Source organism: Bos grunniens, chromosome 2 (assembly GCF_055505025.1).
Source record: "Bos grunniens cultivar Pamir isolate PY7600 chromosome 2, Bosgru_T2T1.0, whole genome shotgun sequence".
NCBI classification, from domain to species: domain Eukaryota; kingdom Metazoa; phylum Chordata; class Mammalia; order Artiodactyla; family Bovidae; genus Bos; species Bos grunniens.
Genome location: NC_141166.1, coordinates 36,812,276 through 36,827,109, shown reverse-complemented (window position 1 = coordinate 36,827,109; position 14,834 = coordinate 36,812,276). Strand labels below are relative to the sequence as shown.

General features: G+C 35.1%; 1 protein-coding gene and 1 non-coding gene across 7 annotated transcripts in view; one reads left to right on the top strand and one right to left on the bottom strand.

The window, feature by feature from the left end:
• The window catches only part of ERBB4 (erb-b2 receptor tyrosine kinase 4), a 1,279,082-nt gene that overhangs the window by 751,906 nt on the left and 512,342 nt on the right, over window positions 1-14,834 (bottom strand). The window lies entirely within an intron of this gene.
• Window positions 2,895-2,986, top strand: LOC147377912 (small nucleolar RNA SNORA17). Its single transcript, XR_015153962.1, has one exon. It is a non-coding gene; the product is annotated as a small nucleolar RNA SNORA17 (small nucleolar RNA).

The window sequence follows — 14,834 nt, the reverse complement described above, 5'->3', positions numbered from 1 at the left end:
CTGTCCTCCCATCCTGTCCCTCTTTGGTCCACTCATAGTAGTCAGAATTATCTCTTTTCATCAAAACTACAAGTATTTTTCTTTCCTGCTACAATATCCTAAGGTCTCTGTCATTTGTGTTATAAATTCCACACACAAATCAATTTTGTCCTTGTTCACCTCTATAGCTCTACGCCAAGCTTCACCTGGTTTAAGGCTTTCATAAGAGCTGTTATGTTAACATCCCTCTGGGTAAAATTTCTACTGATCTTCAAAACCTGGCTTCTTCTAATTATTTAGGTTGCATCTTAAATGTCACCTTCTCCCAGAGTCCTTTCCTGACCCCACAATATAATTTGCTAGGCACATTAAGCCTCTATCCCTTACATTTTAATTCTTTGCATAGAAATTCTGGCTATAAGCTTTTTCCTTTTTACATATCGATATCTGTTTCTGTGTTTTCTGATTTCTTTCCCCATATTCTAGAATTTGAGCTGCCTTTGAACAGAAATTTGGCCCATCTATGGTCACTGTTATAATCCAGTGTCTAGGAGCATACTTCATACCTTGTATAAAGTGTGTGTGTGTGTGTGTGTGTGTGTGTGTGTGCATGTGTGTTCAGTGGCTCAGTCGTGTCTGAATCTTTATGATCCCATGCATGTAGCCCACCAGGCTCTCCTGTCCATGGAATTTTCACTCAAGTGGGTTGCCATTTTCCCCTCCAGGGCATCTTACCAATCCAGGGATTGAAACCACGTCTCTTGTGTCTCCTGCATTGGCAGACAGATACTTTATGCTGAGACACCTGGGAAGAACTTAACAAAGATCTGGTGCTTAGACAAATGAATAAACCGTATTTATTTTTTATATGTTGTACATATCTTGGTTTAAAATAGAAAGAAAATAATTAGTTATTACTACAACTCAGTATTATGTTAAGTAACAAGAGGCCAACAGGATTTGTGATACCAAGTTAACGATTTTTATGGAAAGCATAAAATGATAATAATAATATTGGTCGCCATTTGCTACTACCAGTCCACATGAGTATTAATTTTGCCAATTGTTGGAAAAGAAAAATGAACAGACAAATAAATTAGAAACTAATAGAAGAATATACAAATGATTTGTCAATTATATCTCAATAAAGCTGAAATAATTTGGCTCAAAAAATACTCAGTAAAGCCATACTTTGGCTACCTGATGATAAAAGACAATTCACTGGAAAAGACCCTGATGCTGGAAAAGACTGAAGGCAAAAGGAGAAGGGTGCAGTAGAGGATGAGATTATTAGGGAGCATTGCCAACTCAATGGACATGAGTTTGAGCAAACTCCAGGAGATGGTGAAGGACAGGGAAGCTTGGTGTGCTGCAGTCCATGGGGTCGCAAAGAGTCAGACAACTTAGCAACTGAACAACAACATAGCTGAAAAAGGGGGCATACAAATGTCAACCTGATTTCACATTTTACATATTAAAACAGCCCTACTTTTCTGAGTGACCTCATAAAATGTAAATTATACGAATTTGAAATTATGAAGTTGAACTATACTACTGAAATAGATGTCTAGGGATTTTATTTTACACTTTAGGAAAGAAAAGTTCCAACAAATATTTTAGTATTCCTGGATGAAAAGATCATTTTAAAGTTTGGGGAATATCATCTTTAGCTTTTTGTTAGTTTGTTTCACCCTCATTATGTAAGAGATGAATCTTGTGTAGTCTGTGTCTACTGAGTATTTTAAATGTTTTGAAATCTGTTTCCTTGAGAAGAACAAGTCACTTGGAGCAACCCAGTAGGAGTTCTGTGTTTGAAACTTCTATAAAGCTTTAACTATCCCCACAAAAGTGTGATCCCTGAGTTTCTGCCTTTCCTGGTCAGATGTGTTAGCTCTATCTGTACCTGTCTATATCTTGGAAAGCCACGTCAGATGAAGGACATCATTAGAACACATGGCTGGTCAAAACATGCTCACAGAAGTGGTGGCACCTTAATTTACTCTTCTGAAAATAAACCATGACATCTTCTCTAAGAGTATTAAAGACACTACCCTTTAAGAAACTTACACAAAATGTGATGTAGTTTAAAAGGAGAATCATAAAATATCAAACCCATTATTTGAAATTCCTGTTATTACATCAGTTATTTATTTACTTATACTATGTTTCTGGAAATCTCTTTCACTTGCAACAATTTTAATATTATGTTTGTTCCTTACTCCTAAGTTAGAAACTTCCACTACCCTAATGTTTCCTAGGTTTCCAATGTCAAAATGTCAAACAGCCTCTGTAGTTAACCTGGAGCTTTCTTGGCAGTGAGTTCAGTTAGGCTAGTATATAGAAGTACCCAGTCTTGAAAGCTGGCCCCATTCCCTTGGACTCCCGAAGGACTAAGAAGTTAACCTGAGTGCTCATCTAGACACGTTTGGTCCACAGTTTCCAATCTTGAATGTACATTGTAATCATATTTGGAGCTTAGCCACAAAATAAAATATTGATGCACAGGCCATTCTGCCCCAGAGATTCTGATTGAAATCTTTTGGTATCTGTCCACCCCACATGTTTTGCAGAGATGTTCCCATGAAGGCACAATGCCTTTGCCAGTATCTCAAATGACTGAAAATAAAACAACGGTTTATTAAAGGTAACACTGCCTCTTGAGATTTTGTTTTTTTCCTCTGTTCCTTTTCCCCACAGTATTTGATGATTCTCGCCAGCTGTTAATGTAAACTAATATGATTGTATATGCAATGCTTCTTTCCTTTGACCACACCCCCCAATCAATTATATTCTATCTGATACAGTCTTGGTCACACCTACCCTTTTTGATATGATTATTTAAGCCTACTTTAAAAGCAGTTACTCAGCTACCCTGCAGATGTCAGACTTTCTGGCACCAGAGGTGTGGCAGACCTGCTGCCCCCAGGATGTTGGGGCAGAGAGGAACCCAGCACTATGCTCAGTGCTCAGAATAGTGGGCACCAAGAATGGTTTGTAGCTGGACATCACCAGGAAAAAAGAAAAGCTGCCTCAGTTCCCAGTATGCGTTCATAACTCTTTCCCCAAAATTAACAAAGACACATGTGTCCAAAATAGTGTCTGAAAGAAGGAAAAACAAAATGCAAAATATAATTGCATTTCTTTTTAGGGTGAGAGAGAGGGAGGAGCAAGCAGAAGAGCTGGAAAGAGGGAACAATGTAGAGAGAGAGATTAAGGTTGATTGATGTGACAGGTACAAATCTCTTCCCAAAACTCACATATGGAAGACATATAATTTCATTTTTTTTTGCAACAAACTGAAGCTATCTTAACCTAAAGTTAAGTTTCATTTTGAGCCCTTATTCTACAAGAAAGATCACTAAAATCTCAGATGATTAGACCATTACTCACATCCCCACTTCACTGATTTTTTTCTTAGAGATTCATATAATGGAACTTGAAGGAATTATCAGGAATTGATATGGAGTCAATTTACTTCAGTGTTGTAATAACTATCCTTCCATCACCACCACTAAATGCTTCTACACACTTTTACACACTCCTTAGTAGGATGAGATACTCTTCTAGGTTGAGAACCATTAGGTTGGCTGAAAGGTGAAATGGGCAAGGAGTTCAGAAAAATATTGCACCAAAAATTGTTTAAAATTGAAAAATACTATCATGTCTATTTGTATATACATAGAAAAATGTAAAAAAGTTAACATTAGCTAATTTTATATTGGGAAATTACATAATTTTTAAATGATTTTTATCTTTTCATTTTTTTAAATAAATGATTTAGTTTATAATAAGAAAAAAAATTTAAAGCATCTTTTAAGAGTCAATGAAGTGAAGTAAAACTTACTAACTGATTAACTCAGCACTCAGGACAATGGTCTCACTCCTTTTAATAAAAAGCATTGGCAGGTAAAGGCTCATTCTTCCCAGTGAACTCTATGAAGGTCTCACATTTGATGTTCTTTTCAGTTTCCTTTCATTTAAGGAACCTCTGTAACCTTGGAAAAATTATTACAAGTCTAGATCACAAGCAGAGAGCTATTAGTGATATCTAAGGGGAAACAAATTGCTTTTCCTAAACATGTCTGATTATGATCATTGTATGTACATAATATTTACACATTTTGTGAAAAACATGTTAAATTTAAATGTTAAACACTGTTCAAGAATTCTACATAGTTATTTGAGTTGTCGAACAGGGACAGAGAGACATTTCACATGAAATTAAAGTCTTATTTATGTTAGCTATTGCATTGATAAATTTAATACTGCTTTTGCTCAGTACTCAGAAATTAAAATTTAAAGACTTAAAAAGGTAAGACTTTGTCCCCTGAAGATGGGAATTATATGAGTGTTTATAACTGCTGTGTTAACAATCAAGTTCACATTAGCAAAAGCAGGTGAGGCAAGGGATTGAAGAGGTAAGATCCATTCCAATTTTTCTCATCTATGTGCCTCTTAATAGATCAGGAAGTAATGATTCATGAGGCAGTGAGGCTAAGAAAAACTATTTTTTTACAGGAAGATAATTTTAAAATACATTTAAATTATAGAGTTTTAACTAATACCAATCTGATTTGCTTACTATTGTATCCCTCCATGAGTAGCACTATAAGTTACACATGTTGACTGAATAATTGACTAGGTTATATATGTTGAATGAAGTTTTCTTTTCAGTGGATATTATTTATAGGATATTAGTGTACAATAAAATTAGTCATCTGAGAAACAAAGGTAAACTCTATTAAGACAAATTCAAGCTTAATTAACATGCTTGTTCAGTTCAGTTTGAGGAAATACAGAGTTAAGTAGTTTTTCTCTTAACTTCCCCCATATGAAAAAATCCCTCCATACTTCATTTCATTCCAGAAAGGAGGCACCATAACTTTTAGAACAGACACTCTCAAAAGAGGGTACAACCTAATGGAAAACTATATTCAAGAAAGGTCTCAAGTAATAACAAAATAAAGACATAACATTTTGGCTTTCACTTATTAAGTACTTGAGAAACCTGTGTGCAGGTCAGGAAGAAACAGTTAGAACTTGACATGGAATAGCAGACTGCTTCCAAATAGGAAAAGGAGTATGTCAAGGCTTTATATTGTCACCCTGCTTATTTAACTTATACGCAGAGTACATTATGAGAAATGCTGGGCTGGAGGAAGAACAAGCTGGAATCAAGACTGCTGGGAGAAATATCAATAACCTCAGACATGCAGATGACACCACCATTATGGCAGAAAGTGAAGAAGAACTAAAGAGCCTCTTGATGAAAGTGAAAGAGGAGACTGAAAAAGTTGGCTTAAAGCTCAACATTCAGAAAACTAAGATCATGGCATCTGGCCCCATCACTTCAGGGCAAATAGATGTGGAAACAGTAGCTGACTTTATTTTTTGTATGTTCCAAAATCACTGCAGATGGTGACTGCAGCCAAAAAACTTTCCTTGGAAGGTAAGTTATGACCAACCTAGATAGCATATTAAAAAGCAGAGATATTACTTTGCCATCAAAGGTCCATCTAGTCAAGGCTATGGTTTTTCCAGTGGTCATGTATAGATGTGAATGTTGGACCATAAAGAAGGCTGAGTGCCAAAGAACTGTCCAAGATGCTTTTGAACTGTGGTGTTGGAGAAGACTCTTGAGAGTCCCTTGGACTGCAAGGAAATCCAACCAGTCCATCCTAAAGCAGATTAGTCCTGGGTGTTCATTGGAAGGACTGATGTTGAAGCTGAAACTCCAATACTTGATGCAAAGAGCTGACTCATTTGAAAAGACCCTGATGCTGGGAAAGATTGAGGGCAAGAGGAGAAGGGGACAACAGAGGATAAGATGGTTGGATGGCATCACGGACTCAATGGACATGGGTTTGGGTGGACTCCAGCAGTTGGTGATGGACAGGGAGGCCTAGCATGCTGTGGTTCATGGGGTCGCAAAGAGTCGGACACGACTGAGTGACTGAACTGAATTGAACTATTAAGTACTTAGCACTATGCTAAGTACTTTTGTATATAGTAAGTCACTGATACTTCACAAAAACCTTATGAAATGAATATTATTACTAATCTTTGATTTTATATGAGAAAGCTGAGAGAATAAGTGTTCATCATGTGTGGGGGGAAAAGAAACTAGAAACGGAACTCAGAATAGCCTAACCAAATCCATGGGCATCTTGAATCTGTAACCCAGTTGTGTAAGAAAAGTATAACTCCCAAAGTATTTATATTAGACAGGATAACAACAACAAATTTAAAAGTAAAGATAATGAAGCCACTCTGCCTGAGTTTGAATCTTGGCTCTGCCATTAATAAACTGAAATCTCACTCAAGTCACAAAACCTTTTCAGTCTCTGCTCTGTAAAATGGAGGTGCTAATTCTCACCAGGTAGTGCTGTGATTATGTGAATTAATATATATAAAGTACATATAACTGTATCATATATTTATCAGTTAGCATATGTTTAGAAAAGATGTAAGTATTGGCTCTTATTATCATACCATTTGATTACAATTATGTAAAAATGAGTGGCTATTAGTGATCACTGGAGAAAAAATAGATATTTTAATTATTTTAATTATCTGATAAATAAGCAAAAAAATGTAGTAAAATACATCTCCAGAAAAAGAAAGTATGTAAGTTACTGCCCTGTTACTTAATAGTGAGATTAACCTGGTCCAATTACAAATTAATATTTCAAAAAGAAGACACCTTAGTCCGTAAATAAAACTCTCTATATTAGTGAGTTTATAGTCATATATACCATAAAACTAATATTCAAATTTAAATGGTTATGAATTATGTGTATTTTACTTTCATTAAACAGATCATACAATAGGGCTTAAAAGTATATGTGAAATTCTCCAGCAAAATTTCTAAGATGCTGAAAAGCATCTTGTTTCTTTTGCACATAAACATCAAAAGTCATGTTATTGGGGAAGAAAGACTAACTTTGCCCAGAAGCACTCCGAACACCTCACTGCATATGTTGCCTTAAATGCTGCATTATAAGAATTGGTCTTGGGGGAAAAAAAAGTTGTGAGACATTTCCTGAGTTCTAATTTGAGACTTTTTCTTTGTAAGGCACTGAAAGCAATTGGCATTTGGCTTTGTGTTATTCTATGCACCAGAGGCATGCAGTTATCAAAACAACTCTTGTGTGTTATTCCCTTACTTATTAAATTGATTTTATTAAATTTGTTCCTGGCTGATTTGCTATATGCCAAACTTTCTCTTGGGATTCATTTCTAAAGAATTCATAATGGAGGTGAAAACTTTTGATGGGTATGTTTCAGAAAGTTCTCAGATTCTAATAAAATCCCCCAAGTTTGCATAAAACCCTAGAGAAAATATCCAAGTTATATAAATGTTTTTGAATTAAGTGCTAGAGAGATATAAAAAGCAATAGAATATTAATTGTCTTGTGATACAAATCAAAGAAAAGAGAAAAAGGCTTGTGACTCAATTATTAATGCAGTTTTAATTTGAATCAATGTGCTAGAATGCAGAGAATTTATAACTAAATTTCTCAAAAGGAAGTAAGCTTGACATACAATGGGCAGAATTTCACGAGAACCCAGTGCTATTTTCTACATGTCCTAATATTTTGACAAAATTGGAAATATGCAAAGAGAAAGAAAAGAGATGACTCCAACTGCAAATGATGTTGTGATTTGGGAAAATAAAATTTAAAAAGGAAAATAAGAATTGTGTCTCAGAAAGAGAACCTCAGGTTTAGATATAAATTCAAGAAAAGAGGTTTAAGAGGTCAGTTATCAAATAAGTATAGAAGAGACAAAATCTGAAACACTGGTGATACAAAGAGTCTTTTAAAACTTTAGTAAGCTGATAAGCTTTTATGCAAGTTACAAGTTCAAAGTTGAAATAGGAAAGAAAAAAAAGAAAGAAAAGAAAATGTCATAGTAACTACAGGACATCCTCAGAGAATTTGGTGAAAATGTTAACTATTTTTCTCTGCTACTTATTAGGAAGATCTGTTGTTCTCATTTCAGTGATGAAAACAAAGCTTAAAGGACTATTTTGTTCTTCAAAGAAAAGCGAAAGTGGTTGATTACGTTAGGTTTTGGATTACTTACAGTTTATTTCAATGAGTAAGCCCTTGAAACATACCTAGTACACATTTCATTTGTTCTCTAAAATACAGTGACCTTTTCACTTTAATATTTTATTATTGCTTCGTTGTCTGCTCATAATTTCAGCATTACGCAAAATAAATCTCTGGCTTGAATTATCTGCTTAGCCCTTGGAAAACTGGGGCAACTAACAGGTCAAAGAATGATGAGAAAATGTGGAATGAAGATGCTTAGGTAAATTGGAGAGTCAAACAATGGCTATTTGCAGGATTATATTTAGCTAGAATCTTGAATATTTTGCTCTTCAAAACAATCTACCATTTTGCCTATCTCTCTCCAACACTGACTATTCCCAATTCTCCATTAATATTATGTCTCGTATCTACTTGCTCCTCTATCTATTAAGTTAATGTTTAAGGGGAAAATATAAGCTGATACACAAGAAGTTATTATGGTTGATCTTTGTATCCCATTTAGACACAGCTTGCTGAAGTAATAATTTAGAATGTTTATTTAATACCTACTATTAAGGCATGTGCTAAGCACGGGGAATACAATGATGAAAGACAAACGTTCCCCCAAGAAAATTTAGAGACTGGAGTTGGGATATAAAGACGAGGAGAAAAACCCATAGTCATAATTTAATTACTGTTTTAAAAGTACACACAGAATGCTGCAGAAGGAGAACAGGAAAACAATGCCACTTAAATTTAACAAGGCATGCACTATTTCTGTGAGAAAGTGAACCTTAAATTGAATCAATGAGGTCAGATCCATCATACTGACTGTTCTGCCTGTTAAAAAAGAAAGACTTTGGATATGGACAGTTGTGTGGGGAAAGGCAGTAAGGCCAGGTTTCCCACATGTAGCTAGTGGTAAAGAACCTGCCTGTCAGTGTAGGAGACAGAAGAGCTGAGGATTGAATGCGTGGGTCAAGAAGATCCCCTGGAGGATCTTGCTTGGAAAATCCCATGGACAGAGGAGTCTCTCAGACTACAATCCTTAGGGTCTTACAGAGTCGTACATAATTTAAGCAACTTAGCATGCACACACATGTATTTATCCTCTAGTTTCTTTAAGAGACACCAATGGGAAGCTCAGTGTCTCTGCAGGGTTTGTCAATATACTGGAATAGAAAAATATGCAATTCAGGCTTAGACTTTGGCAGTTCAGTCTTTGATAGACATTGATGAAAGGAAACCTCCACATTGATGAGAGTGGATTTTTTTACCAGGTAATTGGAAGTAGGGCATTGGTTTTTAAAGAACTGTCAGGCCCTTGGGGGTATTTAGAAAAAATAAAATTCCATTTTCCTTTCCAGACTCTTGGGGATATTGTAAAATGCTGTTTTATAATGTCATGTGCAGAAACATTTACCGGAGAAGGCAATGGCAACCCACTCCAGTACTCTTGCCTGGAAAATTCCATGGACAGAGGAGCCTGGCAGGCTGCAGTCCATGGGGTCACTAAGAGTCGGACACGACTCAGGGACTTCACTTTCACTTTTCACTTCCATGCATTGGAGAAGGAAATGGCAACCCACTCCAGTGTTCTTGCCTGGAGAATCCCAGGGACGGGGGTAACCCCAGTGGGCTGCCATCCATGGGGTCACACAGAGTCAGACACGACTGAAGCAACTTAGCAGCAAAAACATTTAACGAATATTCAATAAAATAGAATGGATGTTAGCACTTTTATATGAAAAATTGTTTTTAAATTTAAATAAAGCACAGTCTTAGAAGACTGGTATTCTGTTAAGTGGTTCAAATGTGCATTTTTTAACTACCTACCGCATATGTAACTGCTTGCTCATACTTAAACCATTTGGCTATGTATGTGAAGGGGCTACTGCTCAAAGAAATTCTAAATCATGAAATTTCTCTTGAGATACAAGAATACAGTGTGTACTTTAAATAGTGACACGTGTTCTCTAGTTACAGAAAATTTGTAAAAAAATAAAAAAGTATCTATCAGGCTTCTAAGTTCAGTGGTAAAGAATCCTCCGGTCAATTCAGGAGACACAGGTTGGATCCCTGGTCCAGGAAGATCCCACAAGCCGCAGAGCAATGAAGCCTGTGCTCTGCCACAACTACTGAGCCCACACTCTAGAGCCTGTGCTCCGCATCTAGAGAGTAGCCCTGGCTCTTCACAATTAGAGAAAAGCCCATGCAGCAATGGGGGGCCAGTACAGACAAAAATTAAATAAATAAATAAAAATTACTTTAAAAAAAAGTATCCACCAAGACCTCTTCAGTAGTAAAACAGCAATTATCCTCTATTTGCAATAGCTACAATGCAGTGATCAATGTCCTTTTGAACTACAACTGTCCATACATGCCTTGCTATAGCTTTACTTTGATGGCCTTGGTAACAGGACACAATGACACATTTCTAATCCACATGTGAGGAATAGGAATATCATTTCTCCACATGGCACAAATAGGAAATAATCATTTCTCCAGAGGTATAAAAACACATTGGCCTTGTTTTCTTATAAGTGCTACCTTATTTGAGAGCTTTAATTTGGCTCTACTGGTTCATTTCAGAAGTCAACTGTATTTAGCTTTATTTAGGATTTCTTGTCCTGCAAGATGACCTTATGTAATTACGGTCTTTAAATCTTCCCCTCCTTTCATTTATTTATGTGTGTGTGTGTGTGTGTGTGTGTGTGTGTATTTTGTCATAAAGTTATCAGTTTAGGTGCTAGTGAGGATTAGAAGGGCTATGTATAGTTATTGAGATATCTGAAGCCTGCTAATTCCGTTTTGAAGATAACACTGATCACACAGATAACCACCTCTATCAAATGCAGGCATTCAGGTGAGAAGGTGAATGCTAGATATGCTGTAGCTTTAAAACAGCTGTTCGGTTGAGAATGGATGATCAATTCCATATTAAAGTGAACTGCTGGCAAGGGAATCATATCAATAGTCTTATAGTTATAACTAAGTATTAAGTGTTAGAATACTGTGTTTGGTGTTTTTGTTTTTCTTTCTCTGTTTTTCCTCTTTCTTCCTTTTTTTTTTAAGCCCCAGGATAAAAAGAAAGCCTGCAAAAGATCAATGGTAGGATGACTGTTTTCAGCTAATGGTTTGTTACATCAATGGACCTTATCTTAGCCTCAATTATATCAGCATTTACTGCAAAAGAAAACAGCACCTAAAAGTGGAGGGTAAAGTAAGAGTGGATGAGGGGAAAGAACTAAAAGTTTTTCATCCTTAGTACTGAGCCCACAATGCTGCTATAAATTTTGAAGCCAAGTTATTCTCCCTTATCACTGTATCTGATATGGGAAAATATTACTGTCATTGGTTTTATAAATTGGTGGGATGATTCAGTCTTAATTCTGTCATTCTCACTAATGGTTTACATTCTTACAGCTTTGCTCATATGTTTATAGGAATGTTTTATTTGTTTGTTTGTTTTACAGAATTAGAATAAACCAATTTTACCAACCTCAAACACCCATTATGTACCAGGAATGATTCTTAGGTGCAGGATACACAAATATATGTCATAGATCACCATCCTGAACCTCAAGGGAATGGCCAAGTAAATACACATATGCAATATAGTATGATAAATAGGAAAAAAAAAAAAAACTGGATACTGGGACCAGTGAGAAAGCAAACAGAAAGTGATCCTTCTGCTTGAGTGGGTATGGGGAAGGTTTTACACACACACACACACACACACACACACACACACACACACACAAAATCCTGATCAAATGCAAAGGACCCTTAAAGCATTTAAGTAACTAGGTCCAGAGTCCTTAGGATCATTAAAGCAAAATTCTGAGGGCTGCTACTCTCCTGAGATTTATATTTCTGTTTATTCTGCTTATTGTGAGCTACAGGTAAGAAGATAAATTTGCATTGCTAATCATCTTATTTCAAAAACTGCTGATAGTTTAGTGTTGTTGTGTATGGGAAGTATGGATTAGTCAAATTTTAATGACTATTTGTTTATCTAGATTTGGATAGAGCCAAGGGACCAAGCCTTGTTCACTGAATCTGAAAAGGAAATCAGCATTTTTCACATATGAAACTTAAATATGGAAAGCTAAGTTATGAGCTTGCACTAATGACATTAATAAACACATATGCAATGTACAAAATATTTATTTTAAGTACATTCCACTGTGTGACACATATTGGGCGCTCAGAGTACAATTACTGAATGAGTCAATTTAAGAATAAACTTGCACATGATATTCTGAAATGTGTTATGCTTTTGGATCAAGATAAAACCATAATTTTATATTCAAATTGTTTTTAAAATAAAAAACACAAAACATTCTTTACTATAAAGTATTCTTCTTCTACTTCTTTTGTTTTGGGGTTCAATATTTCCAAGTTTCTTGAGGAACAAAATATTTGGCTATATGAAGTAATCAATGAAATATGTATACCACAACATATAACCAATCTATAACTAGGGAAACAACACTGTAATGATCCCAAAGCTATACAAATTTAAATTAAAAAATAAAGTTAAAAATACTCTTGTCATTTGGAACTGAAAATAATATATGGGAAATGAAGTTTCTTTAAATTGGAATCAGCTCATAACAGACCCCTTAAACACTGATCACTTCTCATATATCTTTCTATTCATTCATTCCCTTGAAAATCATTCTTAGATAGGTTTTCATACATATATTTGCAAGAATCACTAAAAGACAGATGGAGTGCTTCCTCTCCTCCTAGAAGCTTACCCTTATCTTGATTCCTTTATCCCTCCACAACTTACATGGTTCCCATCCCCATACCTTTTCTGAGTCACAAATTTCTGTTTTCTCATAGTATTCAGTTCAGTTCAGTCGCTCAGTCATGTCTGACTCTTTATGACCCCATGAATCGCAGCACGCCAGGCCTCCCTGTCCATCACCAACTCCTGGAGTTTACTCAGACTCACGTCCATCGAGTCAGTGATGCCATCCAGCCATCTCATCCTCTGTCGTCCCCTTCTCCTCCTGCCCCCAATCCCTCCTAGCATCAGAGTCTTTTCCAATGAGTCAACTCTTCACATGAGGTGGCCAAAGTGCCCCTGTAATTTTTTCAGGTTATGATAATTTCCTTCTCAAATTAGTTCCATACATAGAAATCTGCACTCTGAACTTAAACTTATTTCTTGCCTTCTTAAAGAAAACAGAGTAGATTCTGAAAATAGGAAAAGATCAAGTTAGATTATCTAGAGCCATGAATTCTATCTTCCTCTAAAAATACATATTTACTTTACCACTGGCCATTTTCTTAATTTCTTATTTTATCTATCTCTGCTTTACTTTCTGATAATTCATTTTTTAATGATTTTTGAATTTGTTACTTGTGCTGATTAATAATCCAATCAATTTGCTTCTAAAATTAAGTCATTTTGGAGTTCATTAAACTGAACTAACATTTGGCCATTTTATCTATTTTATTTCTGTAACTATAAGGTGTTGATAGCTTAAAAACAATATTGATACTTTCTTTGGTCGTTTTCATTTACAGGGATTATTTTTCAAAGAAAAATTTTTCTTCTTTCTCTTATGTCATATACGTTTATTCTAAAATATCATGTGCTTAACTGGACAATTAATAAACATTTACTAACCATGTGCAGAAGGGTATACCATTAGGTATTATATGGACAAGATTTAAGTATCATAAATAATAATACAAAAAGCCAATTTCATACATCTCAATTTGAAAGCTCCACTGGTATAATATAACATTTCCTAAACTGAACTATCTCTGCCATCAATTTCAGCTCAGTGTCAATAAAACTTCTATTTTTTCATCCTTAATATGAACATTCAATAGCAAATACTATTAATTCTATATCCCAACCATGATTCAAATCTGTTCTCTCCTTTCAAGTGATAATATTTTCCATTATCCAAGCCACTATTGTCTCTTATTCAGACTTCTGCAATTAATCAGTATCGCCACTTTAACTTTTGCTTCTCTCTATTTCTATACTTCACACAGCAATATTATATCTGTCCCTCTGTCTCTATCAGTTCGTCCATCCACCACCCTATTCATCCATCCATCCACTCATTTATTTCGATATGATATATAGAACTTGCCAGTCTTCCTTTTCTTTCAGAAAATTTAGCCACACTGAAAATTCAGTTCCTTTTAGTTATTTGAAATAGCCTAGCTTTCTTCCTGCCTTCAGGCTTTACACATTCTGTTACTTTTGCCTCAGAAGTTCATTACTCTATTCTTCACTTTTAGATAAGCTGAAAAGGCACTCATATTGAGAAAAATTTTTTCTCCTTCCAGACCCACATTGTCCAATGTATGTAATGTGAGTCAAAACTGCAAACTGCATATGTAATTTAAAATTTTCTCCTATCTACATTTAAAGAAGTAAAATGAAACAGGTACAATTAAATTTTAATAATGTATATACTTTTAATACAATATATCAAAATTGTCTTTTAAATATGAAAATGACACAAAATTATTAATGAAATATTCTATATTCTTTTTTAACAAGTCTTCAAAATCCTGTGCATATTTTAACATTCTGTTATTTCTGGATTCTGACCAATACGCTTTTCTCTAATAAAAAGATAAAAAATAATTCTAAGTGAATATACAGTAAATTTGAAAGGTATTTCTGAGTTATATAAGAAAGACAGTGGTTGTTACATAGAGGAAGGAAGACTGCTTTTCCTATGTTACACAAGTTGATGTTCTTTTTTTTTTTTTAACAATGAACCCCTTCTATTTCTTAAGTTAGAAAGACATTTACATTTGAAAATACTAATC